Below are 19,635 nucleotides of genomic sequence, written 5' to 3' on the forward strand. Positions count from 1 at the left end.
AAACTTTCTTCAAAAAACTTCCATTTTCTTCTAACTGTTAGAGGTTGATACCAACGCTGCTTTGTGTTGCATAGGCATACGTATCTCTACTGATAATCCCTCACCTCAGCAGGTCTTCACCATTACTGTGAGTGACCGGTATGCAAAGAGTGCTGAAGGGCAAAGCAACTACAGCAGTGGCAACCAGAAAGAGAGGATAAAGGTTTGGTGGAAGGTGGTTTAAATGACAGAACCCAAGATGAAGGATCCAGAAGGCTAAAGACATCACCTTCGCTTTCTTTTGCACATTTGTTATCCCCACTTGCTGGTACAGGTCTTGCCACTTTTAAATGGAACTGTAGAGCTTCACAGATTGCCAAGAATGGCCAATACAGTAAAAATGGAAAAGGTCTTCAGATAAAGTGAAAACAATTAGTACATGACAACATCAATTTGCAGAGAGTAAAAACATATGGACTAGAATAAGCAGCAGGAAACAGCCAGGCTTGACAAAACAAAAATAATTAGAGAAAAAGCAGAAGAGCCTCAACTCCCCCGTGATGTGATTACTCTAATTAGAGAATGAGAGTAATATAAACAATAAAGCTAATTAGGGCATAAAAGAATCTTGAAGGCTGAAAGCTCTAGAAAGAAAACTTGAAAAAACATCCTGAAAAAATAGCATGGATTATAAAAATGAAAGTCATCCCTGAACGGAGAGCCTAATGCAAGCCCTTCTGTGCCTCTTATACTTCTGCAGAGACACTATTGGTGCGATTTGGTCATCCACTTCATCAAAAGATAACAGAGTTCATCTGCAAGCAAAATGTAGGAAGGCCCAAAGACCCCCTGCTATTAGAGGAGCAAGTCTGCAGTGCTCAGAAAGCCTCTTAGCGTCATTCTTGGTGCTCCTCAGCCCTGCAAGTGGCTAGCAATTGTGACACTGTGTAAATAAGCGAAAGAAATCGGTGTGACACATTTCAAAACCTAGGATCAGTTTACACTTTGAAAGTTTCTTCACAATGAAAAGAGATAGAAACTTTGGTTATACCTACATGCTAGAATGGAGTGCAATCTATCTCTACCGAGCAATTCAGCAATATTACCAAGGAGCTAATTACCAGGTCAGCTCATTAGTCCATGGTGGATAGACCCGTTCATAGGATGAGAAGACTGCTCTGGATTTATACTGTGTGCAGGTGAGGAGCTGGTAAGCTGGACATCAGTTGTGTCCACTGTTCTTCTCTCATGGTTCAGACTCAAAAATCATTAGCATTTTATACAGCAAATATGAGAAGAGACATGAAATAATTGTATTTACAAATGAATACATTTATATGTAGATATGCACATAGATATTCACACAAAAAATCAACATTCTCATTTCCCTTTCATTCAACAGTGATGGGAGAAAACTAAAAGCAAAAGCTATGGGAAAAAGCATTTGACAAGGACTTCTTCAAAGACTTACAAAGCATAACTCATACGGAAACATCCATGTAGAACTGACATCAGAAAAAGAAGAGCATGTCCTGCCTCCTGTACAACCACAGCTTCTCATGTTTGCTACAGCTGGGTATGTTTGGGGTTTTTTTTAAGAGAAATCTTTCAAACAGAAGATTGTGTTCTTAACCACTTGGCTACTGCTGTGGCAGTCGTATATACAGATTTTGGCTCTCTCTGCAGGAGTATAGGTTTGTTCCGATGAAGCATGTTTTCTAAGCTGGTTACTTGCAGTCAAAATCATACTTTCCCAACGCTAATCTTTCAAGCAATTACAATTTCTGACTGTCTCCATAGTAACTCAGAAAAGGAACCAACATCGTAGGAGGGCTGTCCCCACCCCAGATAATACAGCAAGTTCTGCCAAGTCATGGAAGTGTCCACAGATGAAGCTCCAGTTGCCTGACAGCAGGTGGAGAAAGATCTCACCCACAGCATTAAAAAATACAAGGGTCCAAATGCAAGTCCCGGGCATCTATTGCAGAAGCCCCCACAACCTGTGGCTGTGCCACTGCTCACACGGATGAGCAAGGTTCACACTCTTTTGGTGGCAATTTGTACTTCTCTACAGCTGTACAGCAGAGATATGACCTTCAATCTCCTACACTCATTTGAGCATTTTAAGGAGAAGGAGGCTCCCCCTCCACCGGCCATGTGGAGAGGTACAGGGAGAGGAGGAAAGGAAAGGAAGAGATGTGGGAGACTCCAGTTTCTCCCACTGATGGGCTGATCGCTCCTTGGACATTATTCAGAGTCGGTGGCTGAAGAGTGCTGCAGGTTCCACCTACAACACACCACTGTTTCCCATTGCCTGCAAGTGATAACTTCCAGCCTTTAGGGGACTTTGGATGAAGTCCAGAGAGAGAACTTGATTCCTGCCATTGAGCACCAGACCTGCCCCCTGACCACATTTTCAGGCATTTCCTACTGTGTTTACACATGCCATTTTAAAAGAAAGGAAAAGGAAGACTTTGTGGTAGGAACTGTTGTTCAGCAATAAGCAACCTTTCAATCCCAAATACACTACAACAGAGGACACCAAAAGAAGTAAGCATCCTACAAGAACCTGAGAAAGGAAAAGACCATACTCATCCTAGTTAGCTGGCAAACACTTAAAATAATCACTAGGTTTGGCTGGAACCTATTATTTAGCCTTATATTGAAAAGATTAATCATGCCACACAATGCATTAAGTTTTCACTCCCTATAATAAAAAGCATACATTTTAAACATCAGCTAATATAATGCTTCATCTGCCATATGCTACATCGTGCATGCAACTATCAGTAAAAGAGCTATTTCTATGACAACAGAAAGCAATAATTCTCATTTCTATGGAAAGGATTTGGTCAGAATTGAAGAAGAGGTGAATATGGAAGCATATGTATTATGCAAGAACATCATCAGTTTTGAACATATCTTACTGGAAATTGCACTATATAGAAAAATAAAAGCAGAATCTCTTCAGGAAAAAAAAAAAGTTAGCATGTTTCCCTGAATTAGTAATCACTAAAACCATTATAAGTGTGAGGTTGCCTCTTAAACAAAAGTCCAGGAATACTACTGAGCCAAGAGACTGTAACAAATACAATAAAAATTTAAGCAAAGTTTCCTAGAGGAGAAGAAGGCCAGAGTAAGAATATGAGAGATAATTAATCATGCAAGAGACTAGTAACAACAGTAAGACTTTAATTTATCATTTCTACATTCTTATAGGCTAAAGCCTGATTTCAGAAATATCATCTTACCTGAATAGAGAACGTTTATACAAATCATATGTACTGAACTAATTACTCTTATCATAACTGTAAACAAGCACAATGCAGAAATAAATTGAAAAACAGAGAGGTTTTTACCAAAAAAAAAAAAAAACAACAACAACAAAAACCCAAAGAAAAACCCACACCAGTTTTTGACCGCACTTGAAACACATTCTTCCACTACATTTGGTATTTGTCAGTTTCTGGTAAAGTCCACTTTTGGACAATGGTTACATGGTACAAACTGTGCTGACCAACATCATAGCATTCAGCTTTTAAACATTTACTGTGCACGAAGCAGCTGTATATATACATCCGTCAACATTATGATATATATGTGCCCACACAGAGACACAACCCTCCATCATGTTTTCTCCTCAGTGGTAGCATGTCATGGGGGAACTGTTATGACCACCCATCACACATGAAATATGGTCAACTGATACACTAAGAGTCAAGGGAAGGATCAAAGACTCCAGAGCTCACATCTCTAAACAGGCTCCAGACATTTTCTGATGACTGCTTTATGTAGCTTCAACTAAATCAGCAAATAACTTCTAGACCCTTTAAAAGCATGCACCATTAAGATGTCAGAAAAATTTAGCAGTGAAAGCATTACTTAATACAGACTCATTTTCTCTTTCACTTTCCTAATTTTCTATTAGACAGGACTGTACAGGATTCCCCAGAGGACTGCGGCACTGGCACTACCTGACAGCAAGACACTGCAAGAGGCACAGCCAACTGGCAGGTCTCGTATTGAGAAGCATCTGCCATGCCAAGACCCCGGGCAAATAAAGAACATGCTTAAGAAAAATGTAGTGAAATGTGTGCCGAGCTTTTCCAAGATGGAAATAGTTCTTTATATAGGGCACACACAATGTGCTTGCTTCATTCACTTCTGCTGGATTTGGAGAGTGAACATGTCCTGCAAGAGCACGTGGTAGTGGTCTCTTCTCCTTCATTTGTGCAATATTCTCCTATTTTAAGAAGTAGGGCAATTTTAAGTTCAGAAATAGCTTGGAAAATAGAGTGCTTCCTGTGTGTCTTTTTTTTAAATCAAATCAGGCTTTGTAGGATTATTGTGCTTCCCTGAAAAATGAAATTTTCAGATACCTCCAGGACTCGGTAACTCCTTTTCCTCAAGAGTCTTTACCTGCCTCTGTCAGGGGCAGTCTCCATCAAGAAGACATTGGGACATGGTTAACAGACCAGGACCTCACTGCAGTGGGTGAAGCTAAAAGAAAGTACTTAATCCTTAAGCTGCCCTGAAGTTCCTCTGACTCTGCCTAAGAGGACTAAGCTGCTCTCCACACATTTTCCGCTCCCATGTCAGGGCACCACGACGTCCGGCTGCCCTGTGTGACAGAGCCAGGAGAAGAGGGTGGCCATAGGTCTGGCAGGACCATGACCTCCCCAACCAGGGCCTGTCCCACAGCCCCCAGTGAGGCAGCAGGGACAGAATGGGGACGGGGACCTGGGCCAGCCCAGATCTTCATGACTGTCCAGCAGGGTCACAGTGATGGGGCAAGTCCAAAAAGCCTACCCTTCGAAGGACTGAGAAGTTGCCCTGAAAAGGCGTAGCTGCTGCTTCCTCCTATCCATTTTCTGCTTCAGCAAAGAAAATTGGAAAGCTACAGGAGAGAGCATGCAAAAACTGCAGGCAATCTGAAGAAGAAAATACATTTCAGGAGCAGATGCTGCCAAAACAGTTTAGCTGTTGGCGACTGCCAGCAAGCTGAAAATTTGAAATAGGCAGCAGTAGCCAGTCTTGGTAGTGGTCCAAATTCCAAAACGCCAGTTTCTCTATGGATTACACAGATAACCTGTTAAGAGGTATTATTCTCAAATGCTGCAGGGCATACTGAAAAAATGAATCTGCTATAGGGAAGCAATTTATCAGAAACACTTTAAGCATGGCTGCACTTGTAATACTTTAGCATATTCTGCAGGCTTGGCTTTTAAATGCCAGCATTTCTCTTTGGCATTCACGATGCGCTTTTAGCTTAACCAGCTCTGATGCTAACAATTTATGACAAATAAAGGGGGGTTCACACTTTTTTGGTAGTCTGTGAGGCAATTCCAATAATCTCAAAAGTTAAGGAAGTGGTCACAACTTTTAATGTTTTAACTTTAGTCTGACCAGACTCTTTTAAAGATGCAATATGGGGCACTTGGATGACGGAAACACGAACAGAAGGATAGGTCTGAGAAACAACTAGATGATGTGACCATCTCTAGAGAAGGTTATTCTTCAAGCATTGCAGTGATACAATGTTGTAGTGTCAAAGGTTTGGGGAAGCATATGTTGAAGTATGAAGATTCACTTTCAGACTAGCTGAATTTAAGGATGATACAAGAAAAGGAAGCACTATTAAAAGAAGATCATTGACCACTTCCCAGATGAGGGAACACTTTCCTACACAATGGTGAGATGGGATTATTTTGATACACTTTTCCTTAATCCAAGCGATGTACTGACAAGCTATCACACGTAATCATGCTTCTGGCCTTGAATAGTCTTATAACATACTCTTATGCCACTCACCCCAGTTTTGGAGATTGAAAAGAGTAATTAGTGAGTGTCCTGGTTTCAGCTGGGATAGAGTTAATTTTCTTCTTAGTAGCTGGTACAGAGCTGTGTTTTGGATTTAGTGTGACAATAATGTTGATAACACACTGATGTTTTAGTTGTTGCTAAGTAGCGCTTATCCTAAGTCAAGCATTTTTCAGTTTCCCATGCTCTGCCAGCAAGCAGGTGGGAGGGAGCACAGCCAGGACAGCTGACCCAAACTGGCCAAAGGGATATTCCACACCATAGAATGTCATGCCCAATATATAGACTGGGGGATGTTGGCCAGGAGGGGCGGATCACTGCTTGGGCATCAGTCAGCAGGTGGTGAGCAATTGCATTGTGTATCACTTATATTTTCTTGGGGTTTATTTCTCTCTTTTTTTGTTATATTCCTTTTCATTAGTATTACTATTATTATTATTTTATTATTATTATTGTTAGTATTATATTTTATTTTACTTTAGTTATTAAACTGTCTTTATCTCAACCCACGAGTTTTACTTTTTTTTTCTTCCTCCCCACCCCACTGGGAGAGGGGAGGGGGAAGCGGCTGCGTGGTGCTTAGTTGCTGGCTGGGGTTAAATCATGACACAAGGCTAGTTCAAGTACCTTCATATCTGGTAAATAGTCTGGTTCTCATAAGGTATTACAATATAACTAGGACAACTTACATGGCCTTTATGTAGATCCTGATCTCAGTGGACCGGACCCAACAAAAATGCTAAAATTTGCTCCAAAGCTAGGACACAGAGTAGACAGAGAAGAAACAGTAGTAAAATTTTAAGATAAATAATTTGTAGGGGGAGATACAGCTATGATATATTGAAATAACACTATTAAGTTGATAAAATAATGGGGTTTTTTTCACTATAACGGAAGTCCTTCCTTTTTTTTTTTTTTCCCATTATTTTAATTATAATGGAGGTACTAAGAATTCCTTTTCAGGTTCTGGCTGAGCATAAAACACTGAGATTATTCATATAACTTTTGCCATCTAAAAGTCTGGTCTAGGATAGTTACAGTCACTGGCAAGAGAGAGACCTCTTCAAATCATTTTCATCCTCCCCGTCTCCCATGTTGAATGTACAAGGAACCTGGAGAATTAACTTTGAGGTAACAGAAAGACTTTTTCACTAAATAATGTATAAGCCTCACATAAACAATGTCACAGTGTACCAAAACCTACTTGTTACAGTGTACCAAAACCTACTTTTTTCTTGTACTTTTTATTTGCTCTTAGATGAAATCTCTTTTTTGTACAGAAGACTTTTCACCAAAAAAGTTGATTAGGAATACAAAGAACTATCAACAAGTCCTTCCAAAAATGTTTTCCTCATAACTTCCTAACAAGTAACTTCCGATACAGAGTAAATCCACATCACTGGTCATTGTATTCCACCTTGAGTTATATCAGAGACAAAAATTTTTAAAGCACTGAAAATCCCAGAGGAACAAATTAGAGAAACCAAATAGAATAAAAAGGTATCTGATAACAATACAATATTTGCTCTTACATTTGGAGAATTTTCAGTAAAAACATTCAAGAATAAATGCAGTTTTATCTCACAAAGATGGTGCTTTTCCCTGCAATAGCCTTTCACTAAGATCACTGTAACATGTTAACATATGCAGTTTACAAGACTCAGGAAACTCATTCCACAGTGTTGGGTTCTGTTTTGCTACCAGACATCTTTTTCTGCCTTGAAAGACTTCAGATATCTATAGGTACCTCAAGGCTACAATGTCAGAGAAGGAGCTATCTAATTTATGTTAACAAGCAGCTTTAAAACACAGATTTTTGATTCAGTGCCAATGGGAGATGAATTTGAAACACAAGATCTGAGTCCATAAACACATTCAAGTGAGATCCTCCAAGAAAAAAAAAGGGAGAAAAAAAAAAACCAAGGATTATAAATAATGTATTCCAAAGAAACTCTGAGAATGTCCTTGTCTCATGCAGAGTAGCATGCAAACTATATTCAGCAAGTCTCCCCTAAGTGGGGAAACTGATCACAAAAGCAAAGAATAATGATGCCATTTCAGCTTCCCTTCCTCCTGATTTAAGCTGTAATCCTTCTCCAGGTAAGAACATACTCCTGTGCACTGAAAAGTCAAAAAACCAAAATCATGCCTCTCGGAGTTCAGAAGGAAATTCCTTTTCCTACGTGGCAGGTGGCTTTGTTCCAGCAACACAGTTTAAATATTCATCATATTTCTTGATAGCAATGAGGCACATCTTCCCTCTCAGTCACACAGAAGCCAGACTCTTTCCTCTCAGACACTGCATTCCCTTTGGCCTTATACAGAGTGATACTTTGGTTATTCCATAGTCTCACAGAAGTGATTTCCTTCCATCTTGCTCCTGAAATAACATAATCTTGAGGAGAAATGCCATAATATGTGATATGCATGTTGTAAAAATCAGCACTGTCCCAAAGCTAAATAAATCCCGGACACTGATCACCAAAAAAAAGACAGGTTTCCGTTCAGTAGCCATATGGACAATAAGTCTTTGCATACGCATGAAAATTTCTGGCCATCCAGACAAGAGGTTACATAAATAAAACCTCATTCTGTGCTCCCAAAGAAAAAGAAAAGAGAAAAGGAAAAGTGTCAGTGCTGCTGACTTAAAAAAAAAATAATTCTTCAGCAAGAGATTATCTGCAGAAAAGGGGAAACCCCATGCTGACACGGCTGTCCGTTGTCATCAACTTCTTTCTGTCTTCTTCCCCTTATTAAGGCAGAAGGCTCTAAGCTGCTGTACAAAGAGGCAGATGAAAAAAAAACGAGCAGGTCCTTACAAATGAACCCCATTAAAGAAGCAAGACAGATATGTCTGTCTCCAAAAGCAGAAGAATTGAGATGAAGGATCTCTGTTACTGGTCCCACCCTGGCAGAGGTGCTGTGGAGCACAGCTAATTTAGACAGTTAAAGACAGAAGAAAGTTTACAAGTGTTTTGTTTCTTCAGGCAGATATATTTTATTAGGTTTATTAGGTTTCTTCAGGCCTGAATAATCTATTAATTTTCAATCAGAACCACTGGTTAGCATTTTTAAAAGCATGAAAAAACAGGCTTTTCATCAAAAAAAAACCCCAAAGCTTGTCCTTTCCTATATGTTGGACCAGACAGTTACGCAGCTATTTGATTATAAACTCAAACGGATCAAAAAGGTTTAGTGCTCTTGAATCAACAGCACCTCCAAATAAGAGAAGCCTGAAACACGCATCAGATGCCTGAACGTAGGATAAAGTATAGTACTAACAAAACACAGCTTCTCACATATGTCTTTTGAATAAAACAACTCCAGAAACTGTTGCCAAGATAAACAGCCACTGCACTAACAAATGTCTTTTCAATACAGCCTGCACAGGCAGTTAGCAAAAAGAAGTTATTCGTAGAGTGTGACATAGCAGGAAAACTGAAGGATACTCTGACAATATGGAAATGCAAAGGAAAAACCTAAGTGGATACTCTAGGCAGCGGAGCAATAAACGAAGTAACAAAAAAGAGAAAAAAGAGAGAGAGACACTAAAATGCCCATAACCAGACATTGTTCTTAAAAGTTGATGTAGGGGTAGCTCTTCTGCACCTCAGGAATCCACACAGAATAATGGTTGTTCCTCTACACAAAAATAACAGCTTTAAAGCCCAAATAATGGAATCACATTTGAGTCACGGCACTTAGAAGTAGGTTACAACTGCAAAGAAATGTTTTAAAAAGAAACAAACAAAAAATGCTTATGAGAAGCAGAAGTCTATAGCACATTGTCACAGAGGAAAAAATCATTTTGTACTATTTTAAGGTTATGCAATGTGAAAGTTAATCAGAATAGTGGAAGAACTAAAGCTACAGGAATTATCTCCTCCAGAAGCGTTAGGAAAAAGTGTGGGCTGGAGAGAAAAAATATCATGACACATGGCAGAGCCAAAAGAACAGATTTTAACTTAAGACAAAAGCATATAGACATACTAATTTTAAAAAAGACCATTGATTTAGAAAGGAAGGATGGACTCTATCAACACTTATTCTTCATTGCAAGAGGTACGCTTAGAGTCTCAGCTCTGCAGTGTTATTTCAATTTATATATTAATTTATTTTGGTCAATAACCAAATGCTGTAACCTTAATAGGACAAGGTATGCTCCTACTTGCAACTTTCATGTTAAAGAAGACTAAATGTGATGTAGACCATAATACCATGAAGACCTTATCCCTGAAGAGATACATATGCAGCATGGGTAGAATCCTGATGATAGATTCTGCATACAAGTAAATAAATTCCATTCAATATAAGGAAGCTGGTGTCAATACTTACTTTTAATGATCTCAAAGCATTATATGTATGACCTAAATCTCCCCAGATTCATACAGTGTTTAACAAGTATGAAGAGCCAGAATTCTCTTTGCTCCTTCCTGTCTGCTTGAGCCTAAAACATTTGTTGGATTGACATATCAAGAAAATTAAATTATCAGTCCTACTCTAAACTGTAAATAAATTGGTACATTTGTTAACCGCTTTTGATGTGGAGTTCTTGTGTGTTCTGCCTCACAAACATCAGATTTCCAGCTGAAGGAAAGCATGACGGGTCTAATGACATCAGTGGAGCTCTTTCAGATTTTATTGACAGAGCTATAGGTTCAAAACAGTGATTAGCACGATACCCATACCTTATGACAATCTATCATTCTTTTCTGCCAAGGACAGTCTGTCTTCTGTCAAAATAGGCTAGTTGGAATATTTCTGGCTCTATAATCCTCTTCAATACTGTCATACAACTATGAACAGGTTTGTAATGCACGCTTGTTGCCATTTTATTTGTGGTTAAAAACAATAATTTTCCACACATTGATGTTCAAAATTTTTACTCTGAAACTTCACTATTCCTTACAGTTCTGGCTTAGTTTATTTTGGGGCACAGACTACAATATGCCAAGTAGACGTGAGCCAAACACTCTGTCTAAAATGCACTAATTCCATTGCACCACTTCTGCGTAGAACATTTGCTCTTGTTGGCCTGCACTGGAAAGCACTGGGAGGCACAACGTACAGCACACAGAGCAGCTCAGCAAAGAAGCTATTTGCTGCCAATGGATGCAACAAAATTGTGTATTTATATAGTATTACGACATAGCCCTGCTGTTTTAGCTTACACAATTAAAGACACATCAGAGAAAACAGAAGTGCATTCCTTGTTACGCTCCATTCTGGGTTTACTCTTCCTTTTATCAGACAGATTCACTAAATTCATGTTCATGCTTTTCACTGTAAGAGGTTTACATGATGAACCAGCTGTCAATAGACTCCTAAAGAGGATTGCATCTCACATGTCATTGACGTGGCTGAGGAGGTAGAGTTGCTCCTATGACCCCTAGAAAGATTAGAGACAAAAGAATATTTGATGCTGCTTTTACTTTTATATTTTCTCGGCAGCAGAGAAGATAAATTACATAAGACCACAAGAGTGAATGGAAAAGTCACTGCAAAATATTTACCTACCCTATCCAAGGAAGTATTGTATTAAACCAGGATTAGACTTCTTACAATAAATTCATCAACAGTATAGTGCTTCCTCCTCAAACAGCAAGTGCAATGCCCTGCCAGACATACCAGTTCAATATAACTGCCAGCATGGCCGTCTGGAAGAAACGCTTTCATACTCCACCATTGCCAGAGATTCACTTTAGGCAAGGGAGTCCTTACAGAAACTCTGCTCAAGGATAGCAGGGAGTGAATGGCAGATGGACTGTGTTTACTGTCCTTACTGACTAGCACGGAAAAGGGAGTAGCTCAGAAAGTGTGAGCAAAACCTTCAGGCTTTCACAGCTGCTTCTGAATGATGCTAATTCACAGACAGTACTGAGTCAGTATCTTCTGCTGCACTTCTGAAAACTGTGAGTTTCTGTAACTGCCAATCTGTTTTCTTTTTCACCCTGCCCAAAAGAAATCATATAAAAATGTGCAAAGGAAAAAAAAAACAAACCCAAGTGCATTACTTCTGAACTTACTCAGTTCTGACAGACCTGGCTCCACCTCACTGTGCTGTCCTTGACTTAGCTCCGACCTGCTGCGGACAGAGTTCTGCATGGTCTCTGATTTCTGCTGATCCATTAGCACAATTATTGCAGGTTGCCCCTGCAGTCCCATTAGTACCTATCAAGCAGAGAATTGCTTGTTTGGTCACTGTCTGTAAGCATTTTGGTGACTCATTTATCAGCTTTTGCTGTATTTCAGAGAGTAAATCACTTGAGCTCCTTATGAATAGCAGGTTTTTAAAAAAGCCATATGATTTGCCAGACTACAGACTGTGACCCTATTTTTTTTTTTTTTTTAATTCACTGGCTAATTTCTTCCATCTGCATTAATCTATTTTTCCATCAACTACATTCAATTTAACATGAGCTTCAGTTCTTAAATGTACGACCACCACTATCCTGGAAAATTTTACTGTGGTTGAGGAATGATTTCCAGTGCTTCTAACACAAGAGGACAAACCACTCTGATGCTAATTAATTCTAATGGGAGAGACATTTAAAGTGTTGGGCAGACTGAAATACATCCCTGTCACCAAGCAGAAGTATGCTCTGAAACATCTGTTCCTAACAGTAAGCTATGAAAAAAAAAAAAAGGAAGGAAGGAAAGGTTTCTTTCTGTACCCTGTGCAGGGTGGGATTGTTTTATTTTTTGAGGGATCATGGCCTTCCATGTTTTTATTTTGTTAACATGTCTTATTTTTGTTTGGAACATCAAGCTGCAAGTACTCACTAGTGCAAGGCGTTCAGCGTAAGCAAGGAATGCAGTTAACTCGGCTGCCTCGCTTCAAGGTTTGGGACTCGCAGTTTCGTACTCTTTTGTTAACTGCAGCTTTGGCTGGAGTTAGGATTTTTTATCATAACTGAGGACTGATTGCATCAGAGTCTGGCTTACAACCACGGCATTAACTTGCTTTTATCTAATTCACTCCATAGCTTGCTACACCCTGCTCTCACTCCGTATTTCATGCTGTATTTCAGCTTCACCCAGTGTCCCTCTGTAGCCGCATGGAAGGGTTTCCATTCATCCTTCTCACTATTCCTACTGTCTCTGCATTTTGTTGATATCTCTCCTTCCAGATGCTTCTCCTTCCACCTGTGTATGAGAGTCCTCTCTCCTCCCTCCATGCTCAGCAGCAGCTCTCCAGTAGCCTGGGCAGAGGCTGAGGCAATATTTTTGGGCAAATGCTCAGTATGAACGAAGCTACCCAAGCTCTCACCTGACTACCCTGACTACTAGGAAAGACAGCAGCCTACAAACCCTTCCTCCTCTCTTCCTTCAGGCCCTTATATTTTCAACAAAATAATAGTCACTGGAAGAAGCAGCAGGAGGAGGAGATAAACAAAACAATGCTGATTATCAAGAAATTTACTTAGAAAATAGAATACCTGAGTTACAGTTGCTGTTTCAATTGATGTTTCATTATTTATTTAGAGCGATAAATTGAAACAGCAAAAAAGAAAAAGAGTGCCTTGGAGTCTGGTGGCCCATACACTTACTCAAGAGTTAGGAGGTGTGTGTGTTTACTGTCCCTCAGAGCAGAGTGGAGATTGTACATCCACCTCCTACAGGATATTTACTGTGAGGGAGCCCCACTGGCATTACTTCATTTTTGATTGGACCATGAAACCAAGCTGCCCTTGTCCTGGGCTCTCTCCTCCTACGCTCTGCAAAGTTCATGGGCTCCTGCCCCATCTCAGGCCCACTGAGGTTCAAGTCTTAAAGCTAAATGGTCCAAACTTACACTCAAACATCAGATTCCTCTCCATGACTCCCTTTCTCACCTATTTTTGGCTGCACTTTCAGGTTTTGTCTTGCTGTATCCTTCAACTACAGGCCTGGGCCCATGGAAAAGTTGCCATGTTACCATGCAGACCATTTACCGCCCAACAACAGTGCCGCGGGGCTGCCTATCCGCATGGCCACCTGATGCAGTGATACGTGTAAGGGCCGTGGATTTCCAATGCTTTATTTTCCTTCTCCCCAGTCACTGTCAGCAAAGACTCTATTGTTCTTCCCCACATAAACTTTTTGCACACCTACATGGCAGAAAATTGGGGACAAAACTGAATTCTTATTAATTAGTATAATTTGATCACCTGCAAGTACAAAGTTCTGATTCCCACAAATTGTTTAGTATGTCAGAGCTGCCACCCGCACATAGGCACATCAGCCAGGAACAAAGCACACAGAACAGTTTTTTAAAGAAAAAGCTTCACTGAGGGATACTGAGTGACTGAGTTATTTGCTTCATCTTACATGGATAGCTCCTCACATCAGCTATTTAAGCCCCATGCATGCCCTCCTGCTCAACTGTGACTGCCTCCGTGCAACACATTTCTTTTCAAAGTCTGGCTGTCTGGATGGCTTAACACTTCAACCTTACAATGTAAAAAAGTCATTGCTGACATTAAAAGCCTTTCCCCATTTAAACAGAGGTTTACATGAGGAAACAGCTGTCCAACCCCAAAGAGGATTGAAGCTTGTATGTTACTGGCATCTTTCCATGACTGGCCTAAGAGGTCTAATGAAGATGAACCCTACATAACCATATTATTAACCATTAGGAAGAGAGCAGCTGCTTGCAAAATTCAACAGTTGTGTGCAATGTCACAGGGACTCAATTGAAACATCTGATCTTTGGAGGTTGGTACACTGCAAATTTTTCACTGACTGCTGAGTTCAGTTTTTAGCCTGACAGTTGGGAAAGTGCGAAGCAGTTAATTAGTATCCCCTAATTCTTTCAACAGAGCACTTAGAAACAAAAATTAATAGCGGTGGATTTTTGTTTACCAAAATGTCCTGTCAGAATCAAAAAGCATTTGAGTGGTTACATGGGAGTGCTATGGTTTTAGTCTGCCGATGACAGAACAGAAATTGTAGTACATGAGATACTGAGATATTGTGAATAATTATAAGAAATAAGCACTGACGTGATGAATAGTACACAGTGACAGAGAAATGAAATCATTCTAATGGGGAACAGAGAGTAGAAGGGGGCAGAACTTTCCAATTAACTTATTTATTTGCCTATTGTGCATAGTTGTCTTTCTGTTGTACTTCCTACCATTCAAGCTAAAGGTTTGCTAGAGCTGCCTACTGCTTCTTTTAAGTTCTTCAGGTTTTCAGTGGTATTTTGTGACGTAGTAGGGGCAATGGCAGGGAGCTGTAATCTGAGCTAGAAGAGTCTCAGCAGTCCCATGCCCCTACACAGTTTGCTCATGACAAGCTGTGTTGCGGCCACATGCCTCCATGTTAGCAACAAATGCTTGAGAGAGTATATTCAAAACCAAATGAACCAAATTAAATCAATTAGTAAAGTCGTGACTTTAAAACTTCTTTAATATTGTTTATTCACTGCAGTGTTGTAGCATTTAAAGGTCCTCAAGGGAAATCAAAACTCAGAAACATTCACTACAGATAAGAAATGGAAAGAAAGCCAGAAGCGTCACCATTCAGGCAGCAAGCAAGATCACCAGAAGCCACACGAGAATGATGAATGTGACGGTTTACTGTGAAGTCATCTATCTGTCCTGGACTCTTCTCTAATGTTCGTGTGATTGACATGAAAAATCAGAATGGTTCCTACACAAACATGCAATTACGATATGAAAATGACCGCTTTCCCTGTTTGACTGTTGAACAGAAGACGATCCCATTTTATTCTAATAGCCAAAGACCAAAATTAGTCTTAGGACACACACAAAAATGTGTTTTGAATGTTTTTGAGGTTTTTTTTTTCCTCAGTCTTTTTCCCCTGTCTGAAGAAGCTTTTAAATTGTCACATAAATTTTACTTATTTAGACAGTAACCATGTCTTCTTGACATCTAATTCTAAGTCTCATAAATGTCCTTTAAAAGTAGCAATATATCAACATAATTAAAAATCAAAATTGAGATTTATAATCCCTCACTACTAAAGGCATAACTTCATTTTCATATTGACTTTTCACTATACAATAGCTTATCCTCTCCCAGCTTCTCCAACTAACAGGAAATACAATTGCGATCTTTCTGTTGTATTGCTGCAAACTGAGAATTCAATAGACATTTTAAACTCACTGACCTTCTCATTGCAAACCAATCTCCTTACTGATCCTGGGACCACAGATTCAGGGCAAAGGAAGAGCTGGATTTCATTCATTGTTTTTACTTTTTCTTACATAACTGAGCATTACATAAGTGAAACTGAGGAACAGTAGAAATGCTGAGAGAAATAGTTTTGCCTGATGAAACACAAATTCAAGCAGATTCAAAAAAAGACATTATTTTTTGTAATCCCAGAGATTAATCTTCTCAATGAGGCACAAAAATTAAAAGAAAAAACTTCCCAGAACTATCATATTAAATGACCAGCAAATTCCAGGGCCAAATTCATCCAAATATAACTTCACTGGAGTAACACTAGAGCTTGGTTTCATCACCTTGCTTTCACAGTCTAATTTCTTGTGAAAAGTTCACGACATAATGAATGTGGAACTGCCAACCTTTTTTTTTTCCCTAAGAAGATAATGTTATTACCTGACCACCTAAAGGAGGTACAACCAGCAACTACATCAAAGAAAGAAAGGGACCAAAAGGCAATATGAAATGAATGCCACAGGATCTAGTTACTCTATTACTCTGCTCTTCCACCACCTTCCACCACTTTTATATTCCAATGAAGGCCCTTCTTTTTTCAGCAACACAGTTTTAAATAGCAAGACAAAGTAATTGGTTACATGGGATTAAGAATTACTATTCATCTTATTTCTATAGATGACCTTTGAGGATCACTAACTCCTAAGCTGAAAACAGCTGATTTCACCCCCTTCCTGTGGATCACAAAGGAGGATTTCAGATTTGGTTGATATAAAGCCATGCCCTTAGGCTTTTGCCATGGAAGTAGCACTGATGATGATGAGACCAAGGCAACCAAGGGGCCTTTTTTGTGGCCACATCCCGTACGTGCAGAGACATGATGGAAGGAAGTAGCCTGTGCTTTTGGAGATGCCAGGACTGACGTGAAGAGCATTGCCAATGCTGCCACAGAGCAGTGTGAAATCTTCCTGCAAGGTAAGGGACTCAGGAAGGTGGCTTGGGCTGATGTCTATCGACTGCAAAAGCCACTTTCATGTAACTGTAATGAAAAAGATCCTCGTCAATCCATTGTTTAAAGGCTGAGGAGAATGAGAGAAGTGCAAAATCAAAATCCAGACTTCACTGACTTTTCGCAGTACTTTAAAACCTGTATTTCCAATAGACCAAACTACACCACAGTTCAGTGTAAACGTACACCTAGGCCAGGTGCATTCCCACTGAACGTCACTGGAGCTCACTCACAGTCCACTTCAGAGAGGCATGTCTGCACTTCCAGAGAGCGGGACTGAAGGAAGTATGTTGCTTACAACAAGGCGGACAGGCTTATTTCAGTGGGAAGGATGCTCTGGAAAGACAAAGTCATTGGAGTGACCACTGTGGATGGTCCAGACCTCCTCACACAGAGCCCATGGAGCCTAAGGCAACGCAGTAAAAGCTGGAGTCAGAAGGTACTGTTCTTCAATATGCAAAGTAAATGAGAAGGCATTCTGACAGGCAGGCAGCCCGAGACAATACGCACACTGACCACAAAATACCTGCAGAATTGTGCTGTAGTCAAATGGAATTGTTCAGTCCAGATAGGGTGGACATCTACGTCCCTGGGAAAAGGGCCCCGCTTAACTCAAGAACACTTTCTTAAAGGTAATTTCAGCAACCGAGATAAATCCCCTGTTCTGTTAAACAGATTCTTTGGAAAGTCTTGTCTCAGCGTACATTTGAACAATTTAGAGAACCTGGGAATCTTATCCCTGAAAGATAATTCAGCAATTTAGTTAAGTAGATGCATTAAAACACACCATACAGACATGCCAATTTAGTGAACCTCTTTATGGAAAAAAAAGAATTTGGTCTCCTCTTTTTTTAATCATTAGTAGTTTTCTTTGCAAGCAAAAGAACAATTTACATTAAAAGCTAGTTCTCATTCTAATGAAACTCATCAAACAACTCGTGAGTCTGCAAAGGTTTATCCATGTTTTTATCTGCATTCTGTTGAGTAGTCCCAATGATTTAAGGGTAATTACTCATACTAGTAGGGTCACACAGATCACATCAGTATTTTAACTGCACCTAATGTACATTAACTAAAACACATGCTAAGAAGAGCCAGGTAAGATTCATCTCCATGCAAAAAAAATCAATATTGGAGGAGCAAGAGAGGTAAAGATCAACAAGGAGAAATTTCAGGATATTCCTTCCTGAGCCCTAATATATTGCTATAGAAGATTAGATATACATTTGTCTGTAAAGGAGCATGGGGATGGCTCTTTAATTGTACATCTATTCCTAAATCATGCACAGTGATGACAGTTTACTCAACAGGAAAACAGCATTATCAGAAGACCCGGAGCTACTCCCTGCACTTGCAGGAAGGTGGGCTCCCCCATGATTTAGTATTTTTCATCTCTGGCACCTGTGACCATGATTTCCAAACTGTGGTTCATTGGTTCACAACAAGTTGCGTATCGCCAGTACACAAATTCCTATCACCCACTGGAAATAACAGGAAGAAGCTTAGCCAGAAGGCTAACAGCTGGTCCGTAAGAACACAATCATGTTTTTTGTTTCGGTACCAGGATAGTTAACAGGACAGTAAATAGCACTGGTAAACACACCTGTAGCAAGATATATATGTGAATTTGCAAAAGAAAAATGTTTTCTCCAGATGCACCCAGTCCTTCCCTTCCCCTGCCTTCCTCCCACCCTCACATACACGTTATACTTACCATGCTCTTTCAAAACAAGATGGCATTAACTCACCCCCACCACACACTGAACTGAAGAACTTTTACAAGATTTGATTCTGTCGGTAAAACTCTTAGTCAACACAACAAATCCTCGGATACTCCAAAAATCATTTCTAAAGGATTTATATGGCTTTTGTGGTCAAGCTGTCAATTTGATTTTTTTTTTTAATATGTGGAAAGCATAGCTATAAAGATTTCTAATTCTCACTCTGATGGAAATACTTTCAGATGCACATAAAACCTTGACGTGGTTTGCTGTAGACTTATAGGACACACTTACGCTGTAGGTAAGTAAGGGGTGCAGCAAAGCTCATCCAGCTAGCCTGGCTCCCCCTTGCCCAGATCAGGGAACTTACCAAAATGCCCCAAACCTCCTTTCCTCCCAGTATAAGCAGATTTCCTTCTAACTGAGATGCAGGGGCAAGGGACAGACCTCAGCCATGCTCAGCAATGCAGGGATGTGACCAGCATGCCCAGAACTGTGGGGAGCCCCCAGGACTGCACCTCCCACCTGACATGAACAGCTGTGGAGAACCACATGAAGAGGAGGGAGGGAAGGAGAGAGAGAAATAAAAAGAAAATTCTGTCCTTTGGATGAAAAGTCTAGCTGACTACAGGTAAGACCCAGTATTCTGATCTGCATTACACTTCTGATCCACTTTAATTACATAATTAAATAAATTGTACTTTTATGTTTATTTAATTTTAATTAGTTTTAAAAAATCTGATTTAAACATTAAACTGCTTTGAAATCTACCCTGTTTTTTCCTGATTTGTAGGAGTGCAAAAAGAGCCTCCAGCATCAGGTTCTGGAAATTGTGCTGGCACTCTACTTCACCACTGCAGTGTAAGCCATCTTGCTCAATGCAGACACCCCCAGGCAGCGTTTCAAGGCCTGTGCTCTGCAGGAGCTCGGATCAGGTACAGCATTGCTCTCGCTTTAGGCTCTGTCAAGTCACCT

At 39.9% G+C, this 19,635-nt stretch overlaps 1 protein-coding gene across 1 annotated transcript in view; it reads right to left on the reverse strand.

Annotated features, from left to right (window-relative positions):
• OCA2 (OCA2 melanosomal transmembrane protein) overlaps positions 1–19,635 on the reverse strand; it is a 182,683-nt gene that overhangs the window by 162,039 nt on the left and 1,009 nt on the right. The window lies entirely within an intron of this gene.

This window comes from Gymnogyps californianus, chromosome 1, assembly GCF_018139145.2.
Source record: "Gymnogyps californianus isolate 813 chromosome 1, ASM1813914v2, whole genome shotgun sequence".
NCBI lineage: Eukaryota > Metazoa > Chordata > Aves > Accipitriformes > Cathartidae > Gymnogyps > Gymnogyps californianus.